Here is a 14,470-nt window from a genome sequence, read left to right as displayed (position 1 = left end):
AGCCAAACGTGTCTCAACAGAATGCTTTCCATCAGGTGCATTTTTAAAACACCCAAAATCTGCAACCTTCGCTCTCATGTCATCACCTAGAAGTATTTTTGAAGGCTTCAAGTCTCTGTGAATGAAGCTTTGTTGAGCTAAGCTGTGCAAATATTCCCTCCCCTTGCCACATCCAAAGCTATTGCTACCCTTTTGCTTCCAAGTCAGAGCTGCGCACCCCTTCTCACTCCATTCAAAAAGATGTTGTGTTAGCGTGCCTTGAGGCTTACTCATAAACTAACAGCCTTTCATTACCATTAATGCAATATCCTAAAAGAGCAACCAGATGCCTGTGCCTACTTTAGTAGGACTGCAATCTCTGCTTGGAATTCATTCATCCTTTGCTTCCCATTGCAAACAGATTCCCCTCCTCTTCACAGCAATTTTTGTTCCATCATGCAATTCCTCCTTTGTAACCAACTCCAAATCCCCCCCTGCCCCAAATGTTTATCTTCATGAAATTATTTGTTACTTGGCGAAGAACTTGAATTGAAATTGGTAGCATTGCCACCGTCAAAAAATGAAGGTCACACGGTCGCCACTGCTCTGGCTATGTAAATCGCTTGGAACTCCAGCATATCCATTGGAAACACCCCGATACATCAATTTTAACATCTCCCTTTCCATTTCAGGATTGCTAACCCTTCCAAATTTCTGATGACGATTTTTTAGCATAACATTTACATGAGACAAACAACCACCACCGCCACAAAAATAGGACAATAATGACTATACCTGCAATCCAACCAGATGACAATGACGTGCTAGTTGCCTTTCCAGATGTACTTCCAGCAGGTGAAATATCGCCAGACCCTGGGGTAGGACTACCTCCGTTTTCTCCTCCGGAACCAGTAGTTTTTCCAATCAAAACATTACCAGTATATGTCAGCTCACCTTTGATGAGAATTTAGGAACCTTTCCAGATAAATTGTTGTTAGACACTCAAGAATCTCAAGTTGAGGCAAGTTGTCAAGCTCTCTGTTTGAGCCAGTCAAATTATTGCCACTCAGATACAAGTTCCTTAAGTCCGTTAAATTTGCAAATGCAGGTGAGATTTTTCCCCCGAAGTTCTGCTTCGCCATATTCACCGTGGTAATCTTTCCATCTGTGCACACAATGAAACTCCAATCATTGCAGGGTCATTGCCTTCCCATGAATCCAACTTTACCGGATACCCAAAGCTGCAGCGATCTCAAGCAACTTCGTAACACGATCATCACAAGATCCCGAAGTAGGTTTACAAAAGCTATTCCCATCAAGAGTAGCCTTCACACCTTTGCCAAACACAGGCATCGGGCCCTGCAGCTTATCATTGTCCAGAGAAACGTTCTGCAAGCTCGAGAGAGTACTCAAAGAAGGTGGGACTACGCCAGTTAACTGATTGTCACGAAGCTGCAAATCAAATAAATTCTTGCAATTGGACAAGTCAGGATGGGACCTGTGAACTGGTTTTTCTGAAGCCAAACCTGAGACAACTGCGTCATCGATGATAACACGTCGATTGTACCGGATATCCATCACGTTGATTGTTAAGCCACAACTTTGCAATTCCAGATCCATTAAACGAGGCAGGCAACCCACCAGGAGGTTGTGTAAGAAAGACGCACGCTCTGCAAGCTCGGTAAAGAATCAAAAACATCTGGCAAAGTGCCCACGAGATTAGACGTTCCGAGATCAAGAGTCCCCAGATTCGAAGACTGAGTCAAATCGGTCGGAAACGTCCAGGGTGCAAGGTTGGCGTTGTTGCTCAAGCTGAGGGTCTGCAAGCTGGTGAGCCCTTGGAAGCAACCATCAGGGATGGAGGTGAAATTGTTGAAGTCAAGAAACACAGTTTTCAAGCGAAGTGAGGTTTGCCAGAGACGGTAAAGGACCGAGAGGGCATTATTCTGAAGAGAAAGGAAGTTAACTCTGAGAGAGAGCTAAGATCAGAAGGAGAGTGCCAGAAAGAGACTTGGAAGCAAGGTTGATAGAGGTGACGCGGTTGGAGCCGTCGCATCTGACGCCGTCCCATTTGCAGAATGAGGTGCTGCTGGACCAGCCAGAGGGATTGGAGAGGGCTTTGGCGAGCTTGGACATGAAAGCTGCATCATCGGCTATGGCGGAGGAGAGGAGAGAGAAAATGAGCATAGGAGAGAAACTAGGGTTTTCAGTTTTGGGCAAGCCATTGAGATCTGAACAAGAGAATGGGAGGTAGAAGAGAAGAGATATATTGATGTCCGCGTCTGTGTATAGCTCTGGGCGTCTGTGTGAGGGAGAGAGGGAGGGAATTGGAGGAGAGAGGCTGGCTGTATGTGTTGGTAATGGTGTTGGACTATTGGTGTTGGTGGGCCCACTTTACTCATGTGGCAGTTATGAAGTAATTGCCACTTTTGGTTTTATTCTATTCATCCTTATTTGTTTCTTGTTCTGTTTAAATTTAACGATAATTAGTATTTAGTTCTTAAAATCAAATTATTAAAAAATAAAATCCCCTAATTTAATCTTTCTTCTTCTTCTTCTTCTTTTTTTTCCCAACATAATCTTTGCTTATTTTCTTATTGAAACTAAAGTTATTATTCGCGTTAAGCAAAATTGCAGTACCTTAACAACCAACTGATGAGCCATAAATGGATTGGTGGTTAATAATTGAAGCTGTTGGCAAAAAATTTGTAAAAAAAGGTTATAATTGAAGCTTTTTTTAAATGTAGTTTTTTGTTACTAATTCAGTGGCCCTTCGATTCTTTTTTTTTTTTAAGTTATCTAGAATTTGAATAAAATCATGCGCGCGGACAGGTGGAAGTGACTCTTACCAAAACTGAATCATAATTGATCAATAATCATTGCATGAATTTCTTTGTGCATTACATCATGGTTGATTAAATTGATAATTATATTTAATCAAGGATTATTGAGCTAAAAACCGAAGTGATCACGCTACAGGAAAAAAAAAAGAGCCTGAAATCAAATATATGATTTTTTGCTGTATTATTAGCGAAATTCGGTAGTATTATTTGTGTGCACGTCTTACTCGCAATGATCGCGTGTGGGTGATATGTAGCGAGCGAGGCAGGATAATTAACTGAGAAAAAATGTGAGGCAAGTATAACGACCGAGCAAACATGGTAAGGGACAGGCAAACAATTTAGTACTCCTCCGGTCCTTTATATTAAGATCCTTTTGGCTATTTTGATTAATTAAGGATGGTAGTTAAGTTAGATATAATATAGATATCCCAAAATACCCCGGTTTACACTTCTAAAAATATATAGGTGTATTATTAATGATAATGATATTATTGTGGTATTTAATTATCTAATAGGGGTAATTTAGGAAAGAATGAAAAATATGAGAAATGGGTCCTATATTTAGGACCAAGATCAACCTTCTAATTGGTCCTATATTAAGAACCGGAGTACTTGAGACTTGGGATCATGTTCTGGCCCTTCAACTTCTTGAAAAGGCTTATTGATAATAATTTGGTCGAAGACTTTGGTGGGTTGAATTAATTAGAGTGTCATGGAACAATATCTGCGGCGCCTGTACGTGGAACACACAGTCATATCACTAACGAAAGTCGCATAGGAGGATTGACAAAAACACGACCATTATAATGTTTCTGATGTGAACAGGGAAGGATTGTTTGTTTCGTGCTTTTACATGTGACAAGAGAGTGGCAGAAAATATTAATATGACACAAATCTGGGAAGCAGAAACGCGAAACAAAATTGTGGAAGAAAATGAATATACAACATTACTGTTTTGCTGGATTAATTGACCAGAATATAATGCTCGATGATGTTTTCTTCTTTAAATGATAAGACGTGCACGACTCCCAAACAGGGCTTAAATACAGGGTCACCTTTTACGTGAAATGATGATCATTATGAATCGTGCCATGACATATCATAGTAGGAATTGTTGATTTGCCACATCCACTTGAAATTTTGAGACAAATGTCCATATTGAGAGGTGCGTGGAATCATGGGACTGAGACGGGCGTCATGTTTTTGCATACTTGTTCAGTTTAGGTAAAACCGAGACTCATTCTATCTTATTTTATAAAAGGGATAATTAATTCACATCTCTTTATAGTTTTAACTAATTTTAAATCAGGTCTTATAGTTTATTTTTATCCGGTCCTTATACTTTTACTTGTTTTTAATTAGGTCTTTGTATTTTTTTTTTTTTATCAAGTCCTTAAAGTTCACCTTATTTTTAATTAAGTCCCTGAATTTTTTTATTCTTTATTTTATAAATTCTAATAGTACTATATATAAACATAAAAAAGTATATATTATTTAATATTAGTTTGAAACAATAATATTCTAAAGATATTGAATTATATACAATGATTTTAATTTTTTCAGAAAAAAATTAACTGTTCTAAAAAAATTTCCTGAATTAATTAATTCTATATACTTTTTTATTACATAATTATTAATTTAATTTAATTATTAATATTTTATATTTCAGTATTAATCTATTTAATTAATGTATATTAATTAATAAATAAAAATTAAAACTACATGGACCTGATTAAAAATTTAGTGAAATTATAAGGACTTAATTAAAAGAAAATAAACAAGGACCTAATTAAAAAAAATAAAAGTATAAGGACCTGATAAAAAGAAAAAAACTATAGGGACCTAATTCAAAATTCATTAAAACTATAAGGACTTGCTGATTAATTAACCCTTTAAAAAAATTAAAGAATATAATACAGTAATAATGAGAAAATCTTATATTAATCTATGTAACATATCTTATAAGTATTTTTTAAATGATTCCGAAGCAGTTGTAAAACTTATGCACAAGAAAAGAAAAATGCAGACAATGTTGTGAACTAATGATGCTGTAAAGTTGTTTGGCTCTAATAATAAGATCTTAATTGAGAATAATTATTTTAAAATTCTCTTTACTAATTACAAAATATTAAGAGTTTTTATCAATAAAATAGTTTTAATACAAAATTAAAAATGGTATTTAAAAAACACTTATTATAAATAATTAATAATTAACTTAACTATTTTTTAAGGGAATACAGCAATTAAACAATAAAAATTAGTAACAAATGTTAAAAAGGGGTTTGGCCAAACAAAAAAAAAGGTGGCGGGGGAATAAAAGGAAATGGAGACAGAGGTGGGGAGGCTCAGGAGGGGAAATGAGCTGGAGATGAGGAAGAAGTGGACCAGAATGCCAGCTGGGAGTGAGTGGGATGGTACGCTCTCCCTCCGCGTAAACCAAACGGCTATTTATTTGATATTTCCCCTTTCTTTCTTCTTTAAAAAATTACAGCTTTTTATTTGTTCCTCACCTTCCCTTGTCTTTTTCTTTTTCTTTTTTCTTTTTCTTCTCCTCTCTCTTTTTTTAAAAAACAAACAGATATTCTTATTCTCTCCTCTCCAGCTTTAAAACGCGTGTTTTTTTTTTTTAAGTTTTGAAATTTCAATGTAAATTTATGAGCAGCAAATCACACTAGAAAACATATTTATATTACTCAATAATAAACTCAGGTCATATCACAAAACATTTGAATGTATAATTAAAATGTATTAATATAAGTATAACCCTCTCGTTGATAGATTATCTTTTAATTTTGTAGGAGATAATTAAGTGCAAGTTTACAACAATAAGTCCGCGTGAAAAATCCTGCACCCTGAGGATAAGGCCCGCTCCCTGCCTGATGCAAATTATGAGGATACATATCACCCTAAATTACCCGGGAAGATACCCTAACAAACACCAAAGCCTTATCCCACTAGGTGGGGTCGGCTACATGAATCACACGACGCCATCGTACTTTGTCAACAACCCAATCCTTAGATATGTTGTTGATTAGGAGGTCTCGTTCAATGACCTCATTCAGCGTTCTTCTCGGTCTTCCCCTGCCTCTTTTTATGGACTCCATCTTGTTTGATCCCCCCTCCTCACCGGGGCCTCCAAAGGCCTTCTCTGCACATGTCCAAACCATCTTAAGCGATTTTTAACCATTTTCTCTTGGATAGGTGCCACACCCGACTCTTGTCCTGATTTTTCATTTCGAATCCTATCTTTTCTTGTATGACCACCACCTCCATCTCAACATCCTCATTTCTGCTACTCTCCGACTTTGTGCTCTTGTTTTCCCTTTATTGCCCAACATTCACTACCATACATCATAGCTGGTCTTATAGCAGTCCGATAAAATTTTCCTTTAAGTTTCTCATGGGTACCTTCTTATCGCAAATAACTCCGGTAGCTTTTCCTCCACTTTAACCAGCCCTTGTATTCTATGAGAATGTCTCCATCAATTTCCCCATCCTCCTGTATAATGGATCCTAGGTATTTAAACTTTGATACTTGAGGAAATAATTTGCTCCCTCCTCTCCTCACCTCCAAATCCCTATTACCTTGCCTCCCTCCCCAAATCACAATGCATATATTCTGTTTTGTTCCTGCTCACATCAAACGGAAACCTTTCGACTCCAAAGTCCTTCTCCATAACTCCAAACTATGTTAATCTCTTCTTTTGATTCCGTCATAAGAACTATATCATCCGCGAAGAGCATGGACTTAGGGATTCTTTCTTGAACAGGTTTAGTTAGAACATCCAGAACAATGTTGAACAAGTACGGACTCAGAGAGGATCCCTGATGTAGGCCAATCTTAATAAGAAAGTCCTTTGTCTCCCCCCCAGGCGTCCTTACACTGGTAGTTACCGCCTCATACATATCTTGTATGACTTTGATATACGCAACCCGTACACCTTTCTTTCCAAAGCCTTCCACAATACTTCTCTTGGCAACACGATCATAAGCCTTTTCTAGGTCAATAAAAACCATATGTAAAATCCCTTCTTTTACTTCTATATCTCTCCATTAACCCCTTTAGTAAATAGATTGCTTCCGATGTGGATCTCCCTGGCATAAATCCAAATTGGTTTTCCGAAATAGAAGTCTCCCAACCTCAATCTATATTCCATCACTTTTTCCCACAACTTCATTGTATGACTCATAAGTTTTATCCCCCTGTAGCTTGCACAGTTTTGAATGTCTCCTTTATTCTTGTAAATAGGAACTAAAATGCTTTTCTCCACTCATCCGGCATATTTTAGAGCTTAGAATTTCATTAAAAAGCTTGGTTAGCCATACCTCCCCCCTCATCGCCCAAACATTTCCAAATTTCAATAGGGATACCATCAGGCCCAACGGCTTTTCCATTGTCCATTTTCTTGAGAGCCGCCTTAACCTCTCTGATACGTATCCTGCGGTAGAAAGCCAAATTCCGATCATCTTCGTTAATTAGCAAGTCCTGCAAGTCCTGAGTCGCATAATTGCTTCCCTCATTAAACAACTTGTAAAAGTAAGCCTCCCATCTGTCCTTAATATCACCATCAGTAACTAACACTTTACCATCTTCATCCTTTATACACTTAACTTGATCCAGATCTCTCTTTTTCCTCTCCCTTTGCTTCGTGATCTTGTAAATATTTCTTTCTCCCGTCTTTGTCCTAACTCCTGATAAACCCTTCATAAACTTTAGTACGTGCTTCGCTCACTGCTCTCCTTGTCTCTTTTTTAGCCAACTGATACTTTTCCTGGTTCTCTACACTATTGCACAAGTGTATGGCCTTAAAACAATCTTTTTTCTGTTTGACTTTCTCTTGCACACTCTTATTCCACCACCAAGTCTCCTTATCTCTTTGACCAGGACCTTTGGATTCTCCCAAAATTGCTTTAGCTACCAAACGAACCCTTGTAGCTATCTCTTCCCACATCATGTTTGCATTTCCCTGCAACTCCCAATTCCCTTCCTTCAAAAGAGTCCTTTTGAATAACTCCCGCTTCTCTCCTTTTTAACTGCCACCACTTAATCCTGGGTTTTGCCACTTGATGGTACTTTTGCCTGGTACTCTTAAAACATACATCAAGGATAAGTACTCTATGTTGGGCACTCACCCCGTCTCCTGGAATCACTTTGCATTAGTACACAATCTTCTGTCCGGATTCTTAACCAAAAAGAAATCAATCTGTGATTTTGAGACACCACTTTTGTACGTGATTAAATACTCCTCTCGCTTCTTAAAACAAGTGTTGACAATCTTAAGATCGTATGTGTCACACCCTGATAATTTTATTCTAGTTGATGAATGATTTGTGACTAACTAAGGCCAAATAGTATAGTAGACTGGTAGAGGATCCAGGCTATGAGGAAAAATCAGGATAGGGACATAACCGTCATTCTTGAAAAGATCAGTCAAGAAAGGGCAGTATTGGAAATAATGTCCAAAATTCCTGAAAATTCCCAGAAAATCATGAAAAATAGAAAGGAGGGTACAGAATAATGTTTGAGGCTTAGAAGATGAATATGAGATTAAAAAATAATTTATCAGGAAATTATTTGTAATTATTGGAATTTTTGGTTAATTAAGGAAAATTAGCCAATTTCCATTATTTAAAATATATAGAGGCCTCAAAAATTCAAGGAAAAATATGGATAAATTATGTGACATATTATCCTAATTTATAAAATTATTTCCCACCTTTGGATGTACAAGGTTAGCTTAAAGAATATTTATTACCGAATTATTATCGGTAGAATAGTGATTTTTGACAGAATAAAATTTAGAAAATTATAGAGGGAGATAGAACTTGAGAAAATCATGGATTACCCTTGGAATAAGGGGAATTTAATGAGGTGTTGAAATCGAAATTTTGTGACAGTAAATTGGACAGGATTGTTGGAAAATCGGGCCGGAAATACACAAATAATCAGTGGATTGCACTGATTATTGGATAGTCATATTTTTCCCAATATTAAGAGCAATAATTCGGCCAAAATTAGAAGGAGAGGACAAAGTTGGAATTTTCCAAATTGTTCAAGGGCATAAAGGGAAATAAGAGACAAAACAATAAAATAATATTTATTTTCCACATGAAATCACATGGTGATTAGGTGTCCCTACATGTGTCACTTTCTTATGGTGTGTGCCCTAAGATTTGTCCATGTGTAAAGTAGAAAAAAAATGGACGGCCGAGATCGCATCTTTTTCCCGAAGGGCATTTTCGGCATTTTGAAATATCAAGGCCTATAAATACCCCCCCTTCCATGAAGATTTCGGCCAAGAGGTTTTATTGGGAGAGAATTTTGTGTTCTTGAGTTCTAGGAGAGAGAAAGGAAGAAAGAAGAGAGAGAAAGAGAGACAGCAAGCTTAGACACCTCTAATCGCCGATTAAGCGCTAATTAAGGTATGTTTATCTCCCTAAGTGTTAATTACTTTTAGTTGATTATTTATTTGAGGAAGATTAGGATTAATTACCTTGATTAATTATAGTTTAGTGATAGCTAAGATTAATCATGTTATTTGATTAAGGATTAGTAAGTGATTAAAGTTAGCTACCCTAATTAATTAGTGATTAGTTATGCTAATTGAAGGATGTTTAATTATGATTAGTCATGTTGATTAAGGAATGATTAAAGCTTGATCATATTGATTAGAGAATGATTAATGATTAATCATGTTAAATAAGGATTGATTAAAGCTTAATCATATTAGAGAATGATTAATGATTAATCATGTTGATTAAGGAATAATTAATGGTTAATCATGTTGATTAGAAATGATTAATGGTTAATCCAAAAAGGGATTAGTGATTTAATCTTAGAGGATTATGACTATGTGACTTGAGGACCTTAATTAAATATTGGATTAAGGATTAAGGGTTAGTGATTAACCAAGAAAGCATGATTAATCATGGATTAAGGAAGAATTCCAAGACCTTAATTGAGGATTAAGGCTTGGTCGAACCAAGGTCCAAAGGATTAGGAAAGGTATACAGAAATTATAAATTGAAAGATACAAAGGTAGCATTATATTGAGAAAGAATGGTATACTGGATATGGAATTTACCATACCCTTACTGTATGGTGGATAGGCAACTCTTCTGGAAACCTAGGAGGATCTCCAGCCAGGGAACAAGGAGGAAACGTTAAGCGTGGAATTGAGGTAGCGTGAACTGCAATTATTTTGTTGATCTGCATTTGGTGTATCTGCTATGTGTGTTTATGTGCCATGAGAATGTTATGTACAGATGATGTGAACTCCTTGCAATGTATGCCTTGGCTCTTGCATGATTGAGTTTTGACCAGAATGATTATATGCTCCATGATATGATGACATGGATACAGAATGATTATGGCATGGCATAGAGACTAGAATGTTATTATACTGCATGTAGCATGACATCTTATGCATGTTGACTCGATGGTTGTATGTTCAATGCTACTGGGATTTCTATGAAATCTCATTCCTCCTATAACATGATATCCTAGGTGCCACTACTGCCAAGGAGAAGGGAAAGGAAATAGTCATGGCTTGAGGAAGTTATGAATTATGTAATGTATTATACGGTTTTGAACCTTTCTCTTTCAAGCCATGTAAACATGCTATGTTCATGAATACATGATATGATAACCTTTTTGGAATGTATATTAATGATAGAATAGCTTTACATGTGATTATAGTATGATTATAGTGAAAAACGAAATGCTGTTAGAATTAGTGAAAAAGGGGATAAAAATGGTCTAGATTTGACCAAACTTTGACCAACGAAGACCCTGGTCAAATGGTTGACTTTTTCCCTGAATTTTGGCATGCAAATAGATCTTATTTTTCCCTTTAAAATGAGTGGTAAAACGTCACAATCGGAGCTCTGTGTAAGAAGTTATGACTTTCTGAAGTTAGGCAAAAATCCTGGAAAATAGAAAAATGACCAAATGAACAGTACTTTTCGAAATTGAAAACGAATGCGTTTCTGATTAAAGCGGAACCTGAGGTCATTTTTACTTGATAGATGATGTCAAGAGCTTCGAGTGAGACTTGGAATGACCTCATTTCGATTTTTCTAGAATTAGTTATGATTTTTCAAAGTTATGCCAAGTTTAAGGTTACGGTGAATAGTAATGCGGGAAAAGAAATTTTCAAATTCTGGTTTTTCAACCCGGTAACCTTAGATTGCGCTTCCGAATGTCTTAACTTGGCACAACATAAGGTCGTAAACGTAAGGTGTTACAGTATGCAAGAGAAAAATCGAGAATAGATTGTCCTCCACTGTTAAGCTCCCCAAAACCAAAACCACCATGGGCCCCGCTGAATTGTCCTGCTTCTTTACCAACATGTCCATTAAGGTCCCCACCGATAAAAAATTTTTCTTCGAGTGGTATGCTTTGAACCAAGCCCTCCATATCTTCCCAAAACTTATTTTTAAGGTGTGTCTCTGCTCCAACCTGAGGTGCATAGATACTAATGATATTGATAGTATCCTTTCCAACAATTACTCTTAACGATATTATTCTGTCCTCAAACCTTTTAACCTCTACCACGTTTTTTTTCCATGTCCCATCAGCGATTATACCAACCCCATTCCTTGTGCTCACCTTTCCTGTGTACCAAAGTTTATACTCTCCAAGTTCCTTGGCAGCTTCTCCAGTCCATTTGGTTTCTTGGAGGCATAAGATATTAATCCTTCTGTCCCTCATAACTCCTACTACTTCCATAGATTTCTCATTTAACGTCCCAATATTCCAAGTGCCAAATCTAATCTCAGTCTCATGAACTAACTTCTTTAGTCGCCTCCGTCCAAGAGAGTGCGGTAGCCCTTGCTCATTTAACACTACATCCGGGCGACGATGCAGCGGCTCTAGCTCATTTCTCACTGTACTCGAGCCATACAATGCGTCACATCTGGGCAACGACCTAGCATTAGCATAATTACTTCGTTGATCCATGTTCATGAGATTCGACGGGTTTTTACGTTGGCTGTCGAGGGCCTAACACAACCCTCCTCTTTTATCCGGGCTTGGGACCGGCTATACAACATAGGCGGAGTTACGGGAAGATACCCTAGTTGGAAATAAATATAAATAAATAAATAAGCAGTTATTCTTTGACTTGGTCTGGAATGAGCAGCATATTTATGGAGATGAGTATTTTATATAGGCAAGTACTTGGATTTTTTTCACGTGGGAGTGCAGCTGGGTGAAGCTGGAGTCTTGTTTTTGGAGGTTTCACAGTATAATACAACAGCGCAACCACCAGCGATGGAGATATAAACCTTATTCACATCCACACCTGTTACTTTCTTCAAATCCCCTTTCAGTATTCAATAGGTTGCTCCCAGGAAAACAAAACTCATGCGGCTTTCTTCATCAATCTCAGAAAACGCGCCACCTACTTGCAGTGCCCCAAAATCAACGTCGACATATTCTGCCAATTCCCACTCTCTGCAACATACATTCGGCTGCAGAAGTAATACTACTTGATTATATTATTCATTATTAGCGTAAGAGCTAAATAATTAATATACTTATATTAAAAAAATCAGTTAAATTAATTATTTATAATGAATATATTGATGCTATCTTTTTAAAAATATTCATTGACATGTGAAATCACTATGGAGATTATCTGGGTGCAAAATAAATAAATGTTGGAGACAAAATGATTTTAGACATTACAGCTAAGATCAATTTGAATCTCCAACTGATTTTTACTGTAGTTGGCTAGTGTGAAAATATTAAAAAAATTAATTAAATTAGTTATTTGCAAATTGCAATAAATAGGTGTTGTTTTTTATGAAATACATTTGCTAATCATATGTATTAGCTAGAACTACTATTTGATAAAACATTTAACATATGTAACTATTATAAGAACTATTTTGAAAAAAAATGAATAGATATAAAAGACAAAGTAAATTAAAATTTATATTTATGATCAAATTATAAGTTAAATAACCTATTATATTAAGGACATGATAGCAGCAATAATAACAATGCAAGTTGAGCTTTTCTCGTGAACTCTCAAGGGATGTTTGGTAACCTCCAAACCATAGTTTCAGAAGTATTTTTTTACAAAACGAGACAAACTCCTCCACATATTTACTTTGTAAATCGTAAAAGTACTTCTGAAACCATGGTTTGGTTTTTATCCAAATACCTTATGGAACCATGGTTTCAGTTTTATGGCTTTAGCTATCAATCTCCATCGCTATGCGGTTCACGCTGACATACCATTGCGCCCGACATTCTTTTGTTTGTCTGGGATGAATTTCCGAGAGATCTTAATCGAGAGGCTTATCAGATCAATAGAAAAAATACATTTGAGGATCAAGTTACTAATTTCTTGCCAAACAAGAATGTAGTTGCTGATTACTCTTCTAATCCTAAATATAAAACCTATTTTATAATATAATTTATATTATAAAATAGATACTTCTTCGGTCCTTAATATAAAACCCATTTAACTAATTTATTTGGATTAAGAAAGTTAGGTAAGTTAGTTAATTACAAGAAAAATGACATATTTTTCTTAAAACACCATAATTATCTTTTTTAATACCTCATTTCCCTCTTCTACTTGATTATAGTTGAGGGAGTATCCATAGGGATAATTTAGAGAAAATTGATAAATATGAGAAATGAATCTTATATTTAGAATCAAAACCAACTCAAAAATTAGGTCTTATATTAAAGACAGGGTGAGTATTATATTTAGAACTGGGAGAGTTATTGTTTCAAATGTAAGGTTACAAGGCGGGAACATTGATGCTCAGGCCCCGGGCGAGCATTATGGGCCATAGTAGCCCAATATGCCAAGGCATCAGATTCTAAAGAATCGAACAAGGAGTGTTCGCGGGACTGGTCCAACTCACCCAAAAGGAAAATGGACTTTAGCCCGAGAAGACTGCTTTTCTCTGGTGGGTATTCTCCAAAATAAAAATAAATAAACAAATAAAAAAGGGAGTATTATTTTAAAAAAATAATTAAAAAATTTAATAAAGGTGCGTGTGAAGGTAAACTTGCGTGTGCTTGTGAGTTGTGACAGAGGTAGTGAGTGGTGGGATCACAAGAACAGGATCGTGCTTCTTGGTTCTGGTAAGAAGATTTTTAGTTATTTTTATGGCACATATTTTCTTTTGATAGAAGTAATATTATTCGAGATATATTTGGGCGCCAAAACCTTAATTTATTACTCATTCCGTCATTTTTTATAAGTAACAGCTATCATCTCATCTTATCTTTAAATATAAATATCTATAAATTGTCTTAAATTTAAATTTTTGTAGCAAATTTGTTGTTTTGTCTCCATTAGTTATTTATTTTTTCACTCAATTTTTCAAATAATCATTTCTCTCTTTCATAATTTTTTATTCTCTTTTTTATACTCTTTTTACCATAAATAGGAATATTTTGAAGAAAAAATTCTCAATTTCTATATATTTATTGTCTTTAACTAATTTTTTTATTAATATAAGGGGATCTAAGGTTTTTTTTTTGGGGTCAAAACGGGGTCCAAGGTTATTTGTATAAAAGAATAGAAGAAGTACAAAGAATTAGCTCATCCCATCAGACTCAACATTTTATTGATGGTGTTGGGGTTATTAGCTTAAGGGGTGTTTGGATAAAGACTAAA

General features: G+C 35.9%; 1 pseudogene; it reads right to left on the bottom strand.

The window, feature by feature from the left end:
* Positions 1-6: 6 nt before the first annotated feature.
* Positions 7-2,166, bottom strand: LOC114746891 (receptor-like kinase TMK4; annotated as a pseudogene).
* Between the last annotated feature and the right edge of the window lie 12,304 nt (positions 2,167-14,470).

Source organism: Neltuma alba, unplaced genomic scaffold (assembly GCF_004799145.2).
Source record: "Neltuma alba isolate B1F8T4 unplaced genomic scaffold, ASM479914v2 tig00005133_pilon, whole genome shotgun sequence".
Lineage (NCBI taxonomy): Eukaryota > Viridiplantae > Streptophyta > Magnoliopsida > Fabales > Fabaceae > Neltuma > Neltuma alba.
This window is presented reverse-complemented; position numbering and strand designations above follow the sequence as displayed.